Source organism: Delphinapterus leucas, chromosome 12, assembly GCF_059928025.1.
Source record: "Delphinapterus leucas isolate spDelLeu-1000000601 "Yukka" chromosome 12, BTC_Dleu_Yukka2, whole genome shotgun sequence".
Lineage (NCBI taxonomy): Eukaryota > Metazoa > Chordata > Mammalia > Artiodactyla > Monodontidae > Delphinapterus > Delphinapterus leucas.
Genome location: NC_143140.1, coordinates 61,188,003 through 61,202,057, shown reverse-complemented (window position 1 = coordinate 61,202,057; position 14,055 = coordinate 61,188,003).

The following is a 14,055-nucleotide window of genomic DNA, read 5'->3' as shown; positions in this document are numbered from 1 at the left end:
TGAAACAAAGGAAGAGATAGTTTGTAGCACTCAGACCTTAAGGGTGCTGGGTACAGCCAAGGCTGTAGCTGGTTTGGGGTTTCAGAGATGGAAGAGCATCCCCTGGTTATTTCATACCACTTCCCCCTTTGAAGGAGTTCTTAAGCAAATGTTTACCTTGTCGTCATGTATAACTTGGGCAATGTGTTCTGAATATTATGGGGTTATGTGCTCCCCACTGTGGGTTATTCACAAAATTTCCTGAAGTTGTGCAAAGCAAATTACTGTGTGTGAAGGTTGTGGTTCACTTATGTTTGGAATAAGTCTTTTGTTGTTATTTGCTTTCTGACAGAGGAATTGGAAATTGTCTGTAGTTTGGAACTGACTTGGTGTTGTTCGGATAGTGCTTTTAAAGTGAGTGGTGTGTTAGCATGTGGTTTACTTATGCAAAACAAGTCAAAAGATGGATTTAAAGTACATTCCTTAAAGTAGGACTGTTTCTGAGAAGAGTTCCCAACAGTCCCAATTTTGTGGTACAACAGACTCACACTGGCTAAAAAAACTTGGCAAGGTACTTAACACGTTCTGCAACCTGAGTTTAGCAATGCTGCAGACACTAAGTTTGTTTCTCCCTTCCTCCCCCTCTCCACTTATTAAAAAAGCATAGTTTATTTAAGAACCACATCTTGAAAATTAAGTAGACAGTGATAGCGCTTGCCTGTTACTACATTTACCGAGGATTAAAATATAGATTTTCAATAGCAGAGACTCAAACCTAGCTCTTTTCTGTAGCAAATAATTCTGCACTGTTTCCTTTATAATGCGAGGCTAGGGAGTAAATAAACTGATGAATATGTAAAGCAGTGAACAGTTAATTGGGGATGCATGTTTCCATAAAAGGACACACCCTTTATCTTAAATTGTGAGTATCTCTGTAACCATCTGTATAACTTTAGTTGAAGAATAACAGTTTAAATGTGATACTCTTTGTGAATAAAGGTCTAGGTCAGAGGGCTCTCCTCCTCTCCCCAGTTCACGCGCCCCCCCTTTCTGCACACAACTAGGGGAAAAGACCCTGCATTCTTTTATCCTCTCTCCCCATATTCTGAAATTTAAAAATAAAATTTAATTAAAGAATGTATTTAATTGATGTACTGCTGAGCTCCTTCACCTGCAAAAATAGAACATCACCCTTACCTAAAGATGTGTGCACACAGGCTGAAGTACACACATAGGATAAATTAATCTTGTGGCGGTTTTGTCAAAATGAGAACCAGTGCACCAAACACAGCCCCCATCCCAGACACACAGAAGCACCAGGGTGCTCCCATCAGCACAAGGAGCCTCTGTGTTCTTGTCTCCTCTCTCCTTTTATTAATTAATGGCACTTATCATGTGGAACACTTTTCTGCTGTCAATTCCTACATTAAGGAAAAGTATTACATGCCCTTCAGTTTGCCTTTAGGGAATATTTAAGTGTTTTAATAATACAGCTAGAAACATGATTTGTATGGCAGAATTAGCCACAGAAATTCTGACAGTGGCCATTCCTAAGAAACGCCCAGTTCTAGAACCTCAGTTGTAGTATCTACTTGGGTTCTGCTCTCTTAGCTGTCCCAGCCCCTGCCCTGTTAACTCTATTACTGTTCATAGGAGATCTAACTGGCTGAATTGCTACCTCCCAACATTAGTGACAGGAATGACAAAAGAAGCTATTACTAATGTAGTATATAGTGTTATAAGGTAGGTGGAATCTCAAGTCAGGAGTATGTTGGCCTTGAAAGATGCCCATTCTGTCTCAGAAGGAAGGTGTGCTGCCTGGCACACTTGTATGCCTAGGTCCCAAGAACTGGTCAGGGATGTGAAAGCCACTAAGGTATAAATTTTGTCAGCTATACAAGGATATCTCCAAGGATACATGGTTATCAGCTTGTGTAGACGAGGAAATCCTTCCTATTCTGCACCAAGTTTTTATTTCCACTTCATTCACTCATTTATTCAGTCACTCCCAGCACCAAGCAAGACTCTTAAGCACAACCATATCAGAACTGGGTTAGTATCTCAGCCAGTTCCAGCTTCAGGACATGCATGCTGTGTTTACTGATAGCTTCCTATTATAAGCCACTACAATTTGAGACCTTTTCAGTGCTAATCAAGGCCACAATAAGAACTAGTTCTACAGGCCCCTGTATAGGACAGAAAAACCAGATCAGAATATTTTAAATTTCCTAGACTGAGTAAATTAGAAAAGACTGGACCCTTCATTTGCTGCCTCAAAGAGGTAAAAAAATTAGACTCATCAGTGAATGGGAATAAGGTTGCCTTTGTAAGGCTTGCATAGAGCTAAAGTAATGATGAGTGAGAGAGAAAAGGGAAAAATCAGAAATGAATGGTATGGGGAAAAAACAGGAGAGGAAAATGGGCAAGAAACAACAGTGGAGGAAGTACAGTAGGAGAGAAAAGAGGGCTAGAAAAGAAGTGAAGAGCTGTGAGGCCCAAGATAGGCACTCACCAACTCATTGAGAGGAAAGGGGAAATATGTGGAGAGCAAAAATGGGATGGACAAAGGGATGAGGGGTAGAGAGCATCCAGCTTCTCACCAATTCTCTATTTCCACCTAATCCAGGTTGCTATCATCACTGTGGACTACTGTAATAGCTTCCTGACACCCTCCTGGCCCTTGCTCCTCTATACTTTCTATTAAGAATCAGAAATGAACCTTATAAAAGGTAAATTATAGTCATGTCACTTCCCTGCTCAAAACATTCCAACATCTTCCCTCCCCACTAAGAATAAATTTCAAAGTCCCTATTATGGCCTCAGCTGCCACCCATTATCTGTCCCAACTCCTCTCTTCTTCAGCATGTTACAGGCAGGCTGACCTTCTCTTCCTTGAATACATTAGGTTTATTTTCTTCTTCAAGGTTTTTGCGCTCCAACCAGATCTTAAGGCTGAATCCTTCTCATAATATAGGTCACAGCTCAAAAGCCATTTTGACTGTGTCTAACTCATAGGTGGAACTCAGTAAATGCCTGAACAAATGTGAATTATAAAAGCTTCAGCATAACAATTGAAAAATCTGGGGAAAAAAAGAAGACTTGGTCATTGGGAATGTTTGTTTCTCCAGATGATTTAGGAATATCTTGTAAAAGAGATTAACTTATACTCATCTAGATCACAGAAATAGTGTCAGTGTATGGAAATAACAGGAACATTCCAGCCTAATAAAGAACTTCCTAAAAATTAGAACAGTTTATACATCATTGTATTTCCTCAGTACTGAACAATTCATATAGCAAATAATCAACAAAAGTATTTTAAAAATGAATGAATGGAATTATTTATTATATACCTGAAGTTAATTTTGTTATTTAAATTCCAAAGTGGTGGCAGTGCTAATGATCTGCTTTATTAAGAATTCATACAAGACTCTTATTTCACAGCATACATAACGATCCTAAGGTCAAGACTTATTTGTTCTCTGGAGATCTGTACTGTTGGCTCTCTGAGCTATCAGCGCTCACTTCAGTGCTGATGAATGTAAGCTCAGTTGCCATGAACCTGTGCTCTACCAAACTTAATCACCCAGGAGGCAAAATTTCCAAGCCATGTCTCTTCTTACTTGTCCTGCATTCAAGTGGCATGCTGCATTAGGCTGGCATTGTCCAGCTGCCTGAATAAAATCTCAAATCTGATAAAAACCAACAGAAAATTCTTCCAAATCAAATTTTGCCATCTTATTTTTAAGTTCAAAATGGTTCAATTTTTAAAAGTCACTGATTCTGCTGTTTTTAAAGAATATGTTCCATATTTAGAATTGCACCAGGCTTTTAAAAACATCTACTTCCTGTGCATCTTCATCAGTCCTTTCCATATTAACTGAAACAGGCAATGTTAGCTCTGATGACTATTACTTTGGGCCAAATTTTTTATTTTTATTATAGCTCTTATTAATCTAATGACTTTGTTTTTCCACCTATGTACTTTTGCAAATGCTATGCTTCTTGAGGATCCCATAATTCCTTCCCTCTCCCCCATCTCCCCTGACATCTCTATGCCCCTTTTTGACTCAGGAAAAAGCTTTAGCCAATCTTTGGGGACTTCCTTAGTCACACAAATTCAGAGAATCCTCCATTTCTTAGAACTCCCAGAGCAAGGCCTAGACCACTAATTAGGCAGTGTGCTAGCTAATCTCCAAAGATGGCCTCCAAAAATACCTCATTACCTATCTGCTGTTCCTCACATCAAGAGCTTATTCCCCCACCCCAACCCACCAGCATGGCTGGTCTTGTGACTGCCTTGACCAACAGGGGGTTAAAATGGATATTCTGGTACTTTTGATCCAAGGACTTAAGAGTACTAAAAGTGTCTACTTCTTGACTCTTGGAGTCTTAATCCATGATGTAAAGCTGCCCTATTGGATAAGGGGGCCACATGAAGATGTTCTAGGGGATGAGACATTATGGGAAGAAGGAATCAACTTGGAAGAGACCTGAGGCCCAGATACATGAGTGAAGAAGTCATCTTGGACACCCCAGCCCAGCTATCATCTGACTGCAATGGTATGAGATTTCAAGTGAAACCAGCAGAAGAACAGCCCAGCTGAGCCCCAGCCAACCCAAAGAATCATGAGGAACAATAAAAGTGTCACTGTGTTAAGCTATTAAGTTTTAGGGTGATTTGTTATACAGCAAAAACCAAAACAGGCAGTACGTTAGCAGCATAGACTTTTATGGCTGGAACAGCTTTAAATATTAGTAAAGTGTCCTGTGTCATAAGTTATTCTCTGTGTTATTTGCTGAAACTATAAACTTCTTAAGGGCAAAGAATGTGTTTTAATGGTTTTTATGTCCCTCACTCTCTAGCATAGTGCCCTAAAAATACTGGGTGCTGAAATAATATTTATTATCTTGTCCACAGACTAAGTACCTTAGAGACCCAGTGAATTTATTTTGGCTCTCAAGTTTTAGAATAAAGCTAATTTTGTTATAAAATCATTTCCTTACATACAAAAAAAATCTTTGTGGACTATATTATTCACAAGATTTCAGAATCCAAAAACATTATTTTAATATCATTTATATCTTGTACCTTTATTATTTTTCATATGTGAAGAAGCATTGTTTACAAATATTATTCAACTCTAATAGTATAGAAAAATATAATTACTTTGAAGCTTTCCCTAGAAACCAAAAAGAAAACTGACTCAGCTGCATAGAAATAAAGTAACATTTAAAATTCCAAATGACTCAGAGTAACATTATATTTTATTACTCAAGGGCATAGAATCTATATTACTGGTAATATCCCAAAGCACTTTAGAAGGCTTACGTGAGCAACAATGAAATGATTGCATTTCCAGAAAGACACTTAGCAAGTTTATTGCTGTTTTTTCCTGCACTTCTTCAGTGATTCAATCTTTTGGCTAGACATTTTAATTTCTGCATCACTGGAGGCTTATCCAAAATATATTTCAAATAACCACATACCTTCAGAGCCTCATTCTTAAAATTTTTAGGAATATTTCACCAATTCAATGATCTCACTGGCTAAATACCCTTAGCTACACAATTCTGCACCTACATCACATATCATTTGGGGGTAAAAGTGCACTAGGTACACTGATAATCTACCTGGCTATGTTTATTTCCTATTGAATTGTTTTAAGTATACTGGTCATTTAGTTAGAAGGTACTTCACCTGGGATAACAGGTGGTATTAGAAAGCAAGAGAATAAAATGACACACAATTTTGAAAATATAATTTAAGATGTTAAATGTTAAAACTATAAACATGAAATATAAATTTTTTAATTTAAAGATGTTTGAAACTACATATTTATGTATTAGTTTTCATATTTATAAGCTGGTCCTCAGATTACATGCATTTCCTACACTTTCTCACGGGTAAAATCTGGGTTTCCTCTGGCCACACAGTTTGAAAAAGCAATAGGATCAAAAACAGTAACAAGTGTCCTGACTCTGTATTCAAACAGCTAAAAGAATGCCAGCCTAATATGTAAAGGTTTTTAACTTAATGATTTCATACATTTTTTTGTAGAATCAGTGGGTTCTACAAAATAGCTCTTCTGCCAGAGACACATACCTAATACATGCCTCTTCTTCCTTTAATGACAAAACCTTGATTGTGTTCAGAGAAACAAAGTGCCAAAAACACTAATACTTGGGAATAAAATTTAACCAAGGATGTGAAAGACCTGAACACTGAAAACTATGAAATATTGAGTAAAGAAACTGGAGATGTAAACAAATGGAAAGAGATATGATGTTCTTGGATTGGAAGAAGCAATTTTGTCAAAATGTTCATACTACCCAAATTAATCTACAGATTCAGTGCAAGCCCTATTAAAAGCCCAATGGCATTTTCACAAAAAAATAGAATAAACTATCCTAAAATTTGTATGGAACTGCAAAAGACCCCAAAAAGACAAAGCAATCCTAAGAAAGAACAAAGCAGGGGGCATGACACTTCCTGATTTCGAGCTATATTACAAATCTATAGTAATCAAAACAGTATGGTATCAGCATAAAAACAGACACATAGACCAGTGGAACAGAAGAGAGAGCCCAGATATAAACCCATGCATATATGGCCAACTCATTTTAGACAAGGGCATCAAGAACACCCAATGGGGAAAGAACAGACTCTTCAATAAATGGTGTTGGAAAAACTGGATATCCACACGCAAGAGAAGGAAACTGAACCCCTTTCTTATACCACACACAAAAATTAACTCAAAATGGATCAAAGACTTAAATGTAAGATCTGAAACCATAAAACTCCTAGAAGAGGGGCTTCCCTGGTGGCACAGTGGTTGGGAGTCTGCCTGCCAATGCGGGGGACACGGGTTCGTGCCCTGGTCCGGGAGGATCCCATATGCCACGGGGCGGCTGGGCCCGTGGGCCAGGGCCGCTGGGCCTGCGCATCCGGAGCCTGTGCTCCGCAACAGGAGAGGCCACAGCAGTAAGACGCCCACGTACCGACCCCCCAAAAAAAAACTCCTAGAAGAAAACACAGGGAAAAAGATCCATGACATTGGTCTTGGCAATGATTTCTTGGATAAGACACCAAAAGCACATGCAAAAAAAGCTAAAACAAGCAGAGCTACATCAAACTAAAGAGCTTCTGCACAGCAAAGAAAACCATCAATAAGCTGAAAAGGCAACTTACAGAACGTGAGAAAATATTCACAAACCACATATCTAATAAGGGGTTACTATCCAAAATATATAAAGAACTCATGGCAACTTAACAGCAAAAACCCAAATAACCCAATGAAGAAATGGGCAGGACCTGAATGGGCATTTTTCCGAAGACATATAAATGGCCAATATAAAAAGTGCTCAACATCACTAATCACCAGGGAAAGAGAAAACAAAACCAAAATGAGATATCACAGCACACTTTTTAGGATGGCTATTATCAGCAAGAAGATAACAAATGTTGGCAAGGATGTGGAAAAAAGGGAACCTTTAACACTGCTGGTGGGAATGCAAATTGACGTAGCCATTATGAAAACCAGTATGGCAGTTCCTCAAAAAAGTTAAAAATTGAACTACCATATGATCCAGCAATTCCACTTCTGGGCATAAATTTGAAGGAATTTAAATCAGCATCTCAAAAAGATATGTGCACACCATGCTCATTGTAGCATAATTCACAACAGCCAAAATATGGAATTAACCTAAATATCCTTCAATGGATGAATGGATAAAGAAAATTTTATATATTTAATATAATTCAGCCAGAAAGAGAATGAAATCTTGACATTTGAGAAAACATGGATGAACCTACAGGGCATTATGTTAAGTGAAATAAGCCAGATAAAGACAAATACTGTATTATCACTTATATATGGAATATAAATTTTTTTTTTAAAAGCTGATTTCACAGAAGCAGAGAATATAATGGCAGCTGTCAGGGCTGAAGGGAGAAATGAGGTGACATAGATCAAAGGGTACGAATTTTCAGTTATAAGTGCTTAGGATCTAATGTACAGCGTGATGACTATACTTGGTAATACAGTACTGTATACTTGAAAGTTGCTGAAAGTAGATATTAAGCATTCAACAATTCTCACCAAATAAACAAACAAATAAATAAAAATAACTATGTACAGTGATGGATGTTAAGTATCTTGCTATTGGTAATCATTCCACAATGTATATCAAACCATCATGTTGTACACTGTAAATATATACAATTATATTTGTCAATTATTCCTCAGTAAAGTTAAAAAAATAATTTTTTCCAGACTCTACTTCAACCAGAGGTAGTCATATGACAAGTTCAAGTCAATAAAATGAAAAGCTTTTTCTCTCCTGATGCAGGCACCATCCTTTCCTGTTTCTTCATTTTTCTTCTAGTATGGAACACAAAGGTGATATCCAGAGATACAGCAGCTATCTTGAAACTACGGGAATATGCATGAATATGAAGAAAGGCCTTCACCCCAAGATTGAGAGGAAAGACAGAAAAATCCCAGGACCTTGATGAAATATTTAAGCCACTGCAGTTTCCTAAACTGCTCTCTTCCCCCTTTTTGTCTCAGCTGCTATATTTGGGATTTCTATAGCCTATATCTTAACACGCCCAAAAGTCCTCTAGATCATGGTTTAAATCAGTTATAATTTACCAATGTCACTCCTAACTAGTTAAATGCTGAAATGACTTTTAGACACTAAACAAAAGACTTTATATAATTTTTTTTCCTTTGTGAGTTCTTCCAGATCTAGTATCTCCTCTTCATTTCAGAGTTTTGAGCCTTTTGTGGAATCACTTCACATCTGATCCATTTCAAAGTAGTTTCACTGTCTATTATCTCTTAACCCACTCACAATTACTAGAATAATCTCCAAAACACCATTTTCTTTCCTTACAACCCCATTCAAAGAACCTCACTGACAACCCACTATCCCCTGCACTGACTCTAAAATTCTTGGCTCAAGTTTTCTACCATTTGGAAATCTTCCAGACAATCTCTTCAGTCTCATCATACATGCCCCTACACTCTAAACTTGGGTTCATCTTATGGTTTATTCCTTCCTCCTTGTCTGTGCCATTTCCTATGTATTTTCTGCCAACTTTCAACCCTCCACTATCCTTTTCCACCAAATCTGAATTTGGTGATCTCTGTGATTACTATGACCTTGATTTCTAAAATTTTATTTGCAAATATTTAAGTAAATTCTATATAGTAAATACTCCCAATTAAATAAACTTCTTGAATGCAGGGATACTGTCTCTCTTGCACTCTGAGTGCTCAGCATACAGCAAGTACTAAATAAATGAACATGTCCAACATGATTATTTGAGTGTATGGTATATATTAACAAATTCAGAAACTATTCACAAGGCGACGCTCAAAGATGTTATTAGATCTCAAAGATACCATGCAAGTATGGTTCATTAATACCTAATTTAATCCACTTAAAATCTGAATTGACCAAAAATATACAAAGATCACAGAAAATAAATGAGTTCATTTTATTAGAATAGGAATGTTCTTTCCCTCTGGGCGACCTGAATGGTCCAGTTACAATAAAAATTTAAGAACAGTTGCTTTCACAGTACAGGGTGCTCTATGCACGAATTTCAGGGTTAGGAGCATTTAATCAATGTACCAATCTGTATCACCAATACACCCCATTCCACTCCTCAAGTGCTCTATACTGGGATTTGTAGCTAAGAATAAGTATAGTATATTTAAATACTATATGACAATTTTAAAAATAGAAATTTTAACAGTTTAACTTACAACTAAAACCTCAGTTAAGTTTTCTAAAATAATTTAAAATTTTATATAGTGTTGAAAATTGCCATTATTTTATTGATATTAACCAAACTATGTAAGGAAACTAATGAAAGATATGTATTCTTTTTATATTTTGGGCTTCATAATATAAAGACTAAGGTAATTTCTTAAAAATAACTATAGAGTAAAATTTTATAAGAGAAAAAATTATCTTTAAGGCTCTAACTTGAACTTATAATACAAATCAAATGTAACTATACTATACATACATCATATTGCATTGTTTTTCTCTGCACAGAAAATATTTCTTAAAATAGCAACTTTATTTTCAAATTTGAATTATTTTTAGTATTTATACTTTACAACTGCAAAGTCTGAAAATTTAATGTCAGTAGGGATCAAAATGAGCGTTTTTGCTCCTCATTTAAATCTTGGCAGCCTTAACTCTCAAAACTCAGATATAAAATTTGATTTAAAAGCCCACTAAGAACAAATTGCTTAATCAGAAATCTGGACTTCAAAATTAAGGTATTTCACCACCCACAAAATACAGGGAAAAGAAACACATATGGCCACAAAACATAAAAATGCTCATTTTCATTTAATGCTTTGTGGATCAGAGTTAGGGAGAAGAAAGAGAGACATGTTTTTCTTGCTTAACCAATTACTGAAATCCCTAGACAGTAGCTTTGAATAGCCTCTTTTCATCATAAACACACACAGATAACATTATGTTTCTTTACACTGTGCTATCCTAGTTGTGGTTTGATCCCAACTCACATATATCTCTGAAAATGTATAATTAAGTCACAATTCCATTTTAATTATCCCTGACTCCAAGTTTACAACATTTAAAGATTAGGCTAGGTAATCTAAGTTCATTATAATGCTACCACCCCAATAATCTGTGCTTCTACCTGAAAATTAAGAAATTCTAGTCATTTCACATCACTCAGATCTCAACACTCACCAGGATCTTTTTCTTCAGCCTTTTTGTCTGTTTGAAAATTGTCCAGCACAGGCAATTTTGAGAGTGATTATGAGCACCAAATTACTTCTCTCTGAATCTTAGTTTCCTGATTTACGTTTAAGCACATAATTGCAAATAATATCTATCTTCCAGGCTTCTAGTAAAAACAAAATACCTCAACCATCATACCAACAGGGTGTCTTCTGAGCTGCTTTAACTCAGTCACAATTGCCTGGATACTAAATTTACTTTATACATCCCACAGTATTTCAGTAACTCTTCTTCATGCCTCTCAATCCTGGTCAAGTGGGTCAAAAAGATATGGAAGGGAACGAAATAAGAAGGACACTAAATTTCCTTGATACAAGTTTTCTTTGACATGTAATAACGTGTAAAATTTTATTCACCCATTCACAAGAGAGCTGATTCTCATGAGCAAAGCAACCTTGATAGGAAAGTTACATTTAGAATGGATAGTGGGTGGGTATAGCACCAGACATAAAGGGTCATGTGGTCACCGGAATTGGGATGCCTCGAAGCTCAGTGCAGGAGGGGAAGAAGAAGAGCTATTAAACACTGAGGGAAAAAATGTTGTGACGGTCCTGTGGTGAGAGTGAAAGAAGCAGAAATTTTCAGAATTCATAAATAGAAAAAGTGAAATCTGAAGAAAAACTTTAGAAGCTTTCTGGGTAAAATGCTACAGAAAACTGAATACTGTGCCTTTAAGAAAGCCTAAAGTCACCTTTAGGTAAACTTTTAAGACAGGTTTCTATTCCTTTAAATGTGACACAGCAAAGATGAGACCAAGAGAGGCTGGGTTTTAAGGTTTTAAGCGATGGTGTCTACCACTCATCCATTCAACAAGTATATATATAATTGAGTGCTTAATTGATGCAGACACAGTAGTACACTCTGCAGGGCTACCATGCAGAATTCTAGACCTCAGATTTAGTACCAGATGCCTCTAGGAGGCAGCCTAGAACTAAGTCTAGAGTGCATTTCACCATGCCTGTCAAACTCGTAGACTCAGGATGCAACGGACTGAATGTAAGACAAATAGTGTGCACTATTATGGTTCCTGGTACAGCATTATAAAGGAAAAAGAGACATTACTGAGGTAAGTACAATCTGAGAAGGTCCTTTTAGGTGCTGAATATACAGAAAAGCAAATCCTATATAGCACTATTATCTGTGCACCATATGAAGGAAGTCTAAGAAACTCCCTTGGAGTTGCAAATCGGACATGAGTTTTGATCCAACTTACATAGATACAGGAAATCTTAAGATATTTGAGTTCCTTTTGGATGGGAGAGGTGAGGTTGAGGGGAGATATGCTTGAACGGGCTCAAATACTTTGCCCTACTTCTATTGCCCAAGACCAGATTCTTTAACAACCTGGCTGCTACTATTGAACTTGTAATTGAGCAAGCTTTGTAACCAATGAAACAAAGCTAAGTGCTACCAGAAACTTGAGAAAATTTTGGAAAATACCATGCGGAGAAAGAGAACATAACTGAGTCATAGCTACAGCATGCACTAAAATTGGCCAGGAATGTCAAAAGAAGTGCCAATTTTTAAGTGTTCAAATGGACTGTGAACTCAAATAACTACAGAAATGCAGCAGTTAACATAAGTAAGGCAGGCCTGACTAAGTGGAGTGAACCAAAGAATGTCTCCATCTGAAAGAAGTTATTTAGGTCCAACTGACTGTGGATGTTTTATTGCCATATTGTGCAATTTTTCAAAAGAAGCCAGAAATTAAATTTGCACGTGGAATTTAATAATTAAAATGTAATCGACTAATTCAATGCTTAAAAACTACATGGGTCAAACAAAACTTCTCTGTAGGCCAAATACGGTACCTGGGACACAGTCTCTGGTTATTCCATTATAGATGGCCAGCTGTGAGTCCAACAAAGAATCTTCAAGATGAGACTTAATAGATATAGGCCATTTTTCTTTTAAAATATATTTCTATGTTTTGTTTTTTAAAATAAAATTTGACTATACAAGCCAAAACTGTCCCAACTTCACCAAGATATATCCTTGAAACAACATCTCCCAGCAGTTTTTCTCTCCTTATTATATTTACCTTTAGATAAGAACAGTGATTCTAGTATGAATCTTAACTCCGAAAAGCTTGTTTTCAGTACAGTTTCTAAAGAAAATCATAGGGGAAAAAATCAGAGGTGAAGACAGAAGAACATAGAACTGAAGAACTGAACACAACAGATTTAACAAAAGTTATCAATAAAACAGCTTCTCTCTTTTGGCCTCTTATACAAACACAATTAAAGATATTAGAGAGCTCAGGAGTATTATAATCACGTGTGGTTCATAGACTTAAGATTGCCTTAACACAGGATATACTGGCCAGATTGAACTTTTATTTGCACATAGACATTTCTGATCAATAGACAACGATTTTGGAGTAAAAATAAATAAATAAATTAAAAGGGGAGAAAATAAAATTAGTTTTATAAAACAACTCCAACTCTAGAGAGAAAAAGAAAACTATTTTAAAAACAAAACCAATGATATTACCAACTTTTTGCTTAGGAACAATTAAGATAATGATTAGATGGTTTTTAAAAATCTTTTGTAGGTATAATTTATAAATGGTAATTATTTGCATTTTCCTGGAACACTATCTTATTCATGAAAATATTGGCTAAAACAATTTAATAATTTAACATACAATGTCAGTGTGAAAATGTCTTTTTCACTTGAGTTTTGTTAAAAACACCTTTCTACATATTAGTTTCATGCTAAATTAGATTTATTAACTTCTGTTTCTGGATGGCTTGGAATTAGGTAACCAACTGTCCCAGTTCGCCTGGGAAAGAAGTTTCCTGGGATGCAGGATCATCAGTGCTAAAGTGTAACAGTTGGACAAACTGGAACAGGTGGTCACCCAAGTTAGAATACATTTATGGCCAGTGTTCCCTCTGAGAGCAAAACAAAACTAGATAATATAAAGAAACCATTTATGTGAAGACAGATGAGATCTGCTAAGGTAACAAAAAAGGGAGATACTACAACTCCAAACTTGAAAACCTTACAAAAGGTGAGCTGAGACTTGCAGCTGATTTTACCTTGGAGGCATTTACCAATTCTAAGCAAAGGAAGGAGGTTGAGACTCCAGACTGCTGTAGCAGAGCTTTTGACAGCAATCTAGGACTTCCAATTACAAGGGGAGTTTTCCCTTCAGGACATTTACAGAATTCTTGTCCTACGTGGAAAAGACCCTGAAAAGTAACGCAGAGTTTTTGGCATTCTCATGTGTCAAAGATTAGCATTCAGTACATGCCAGGAGAGGGAACACACACA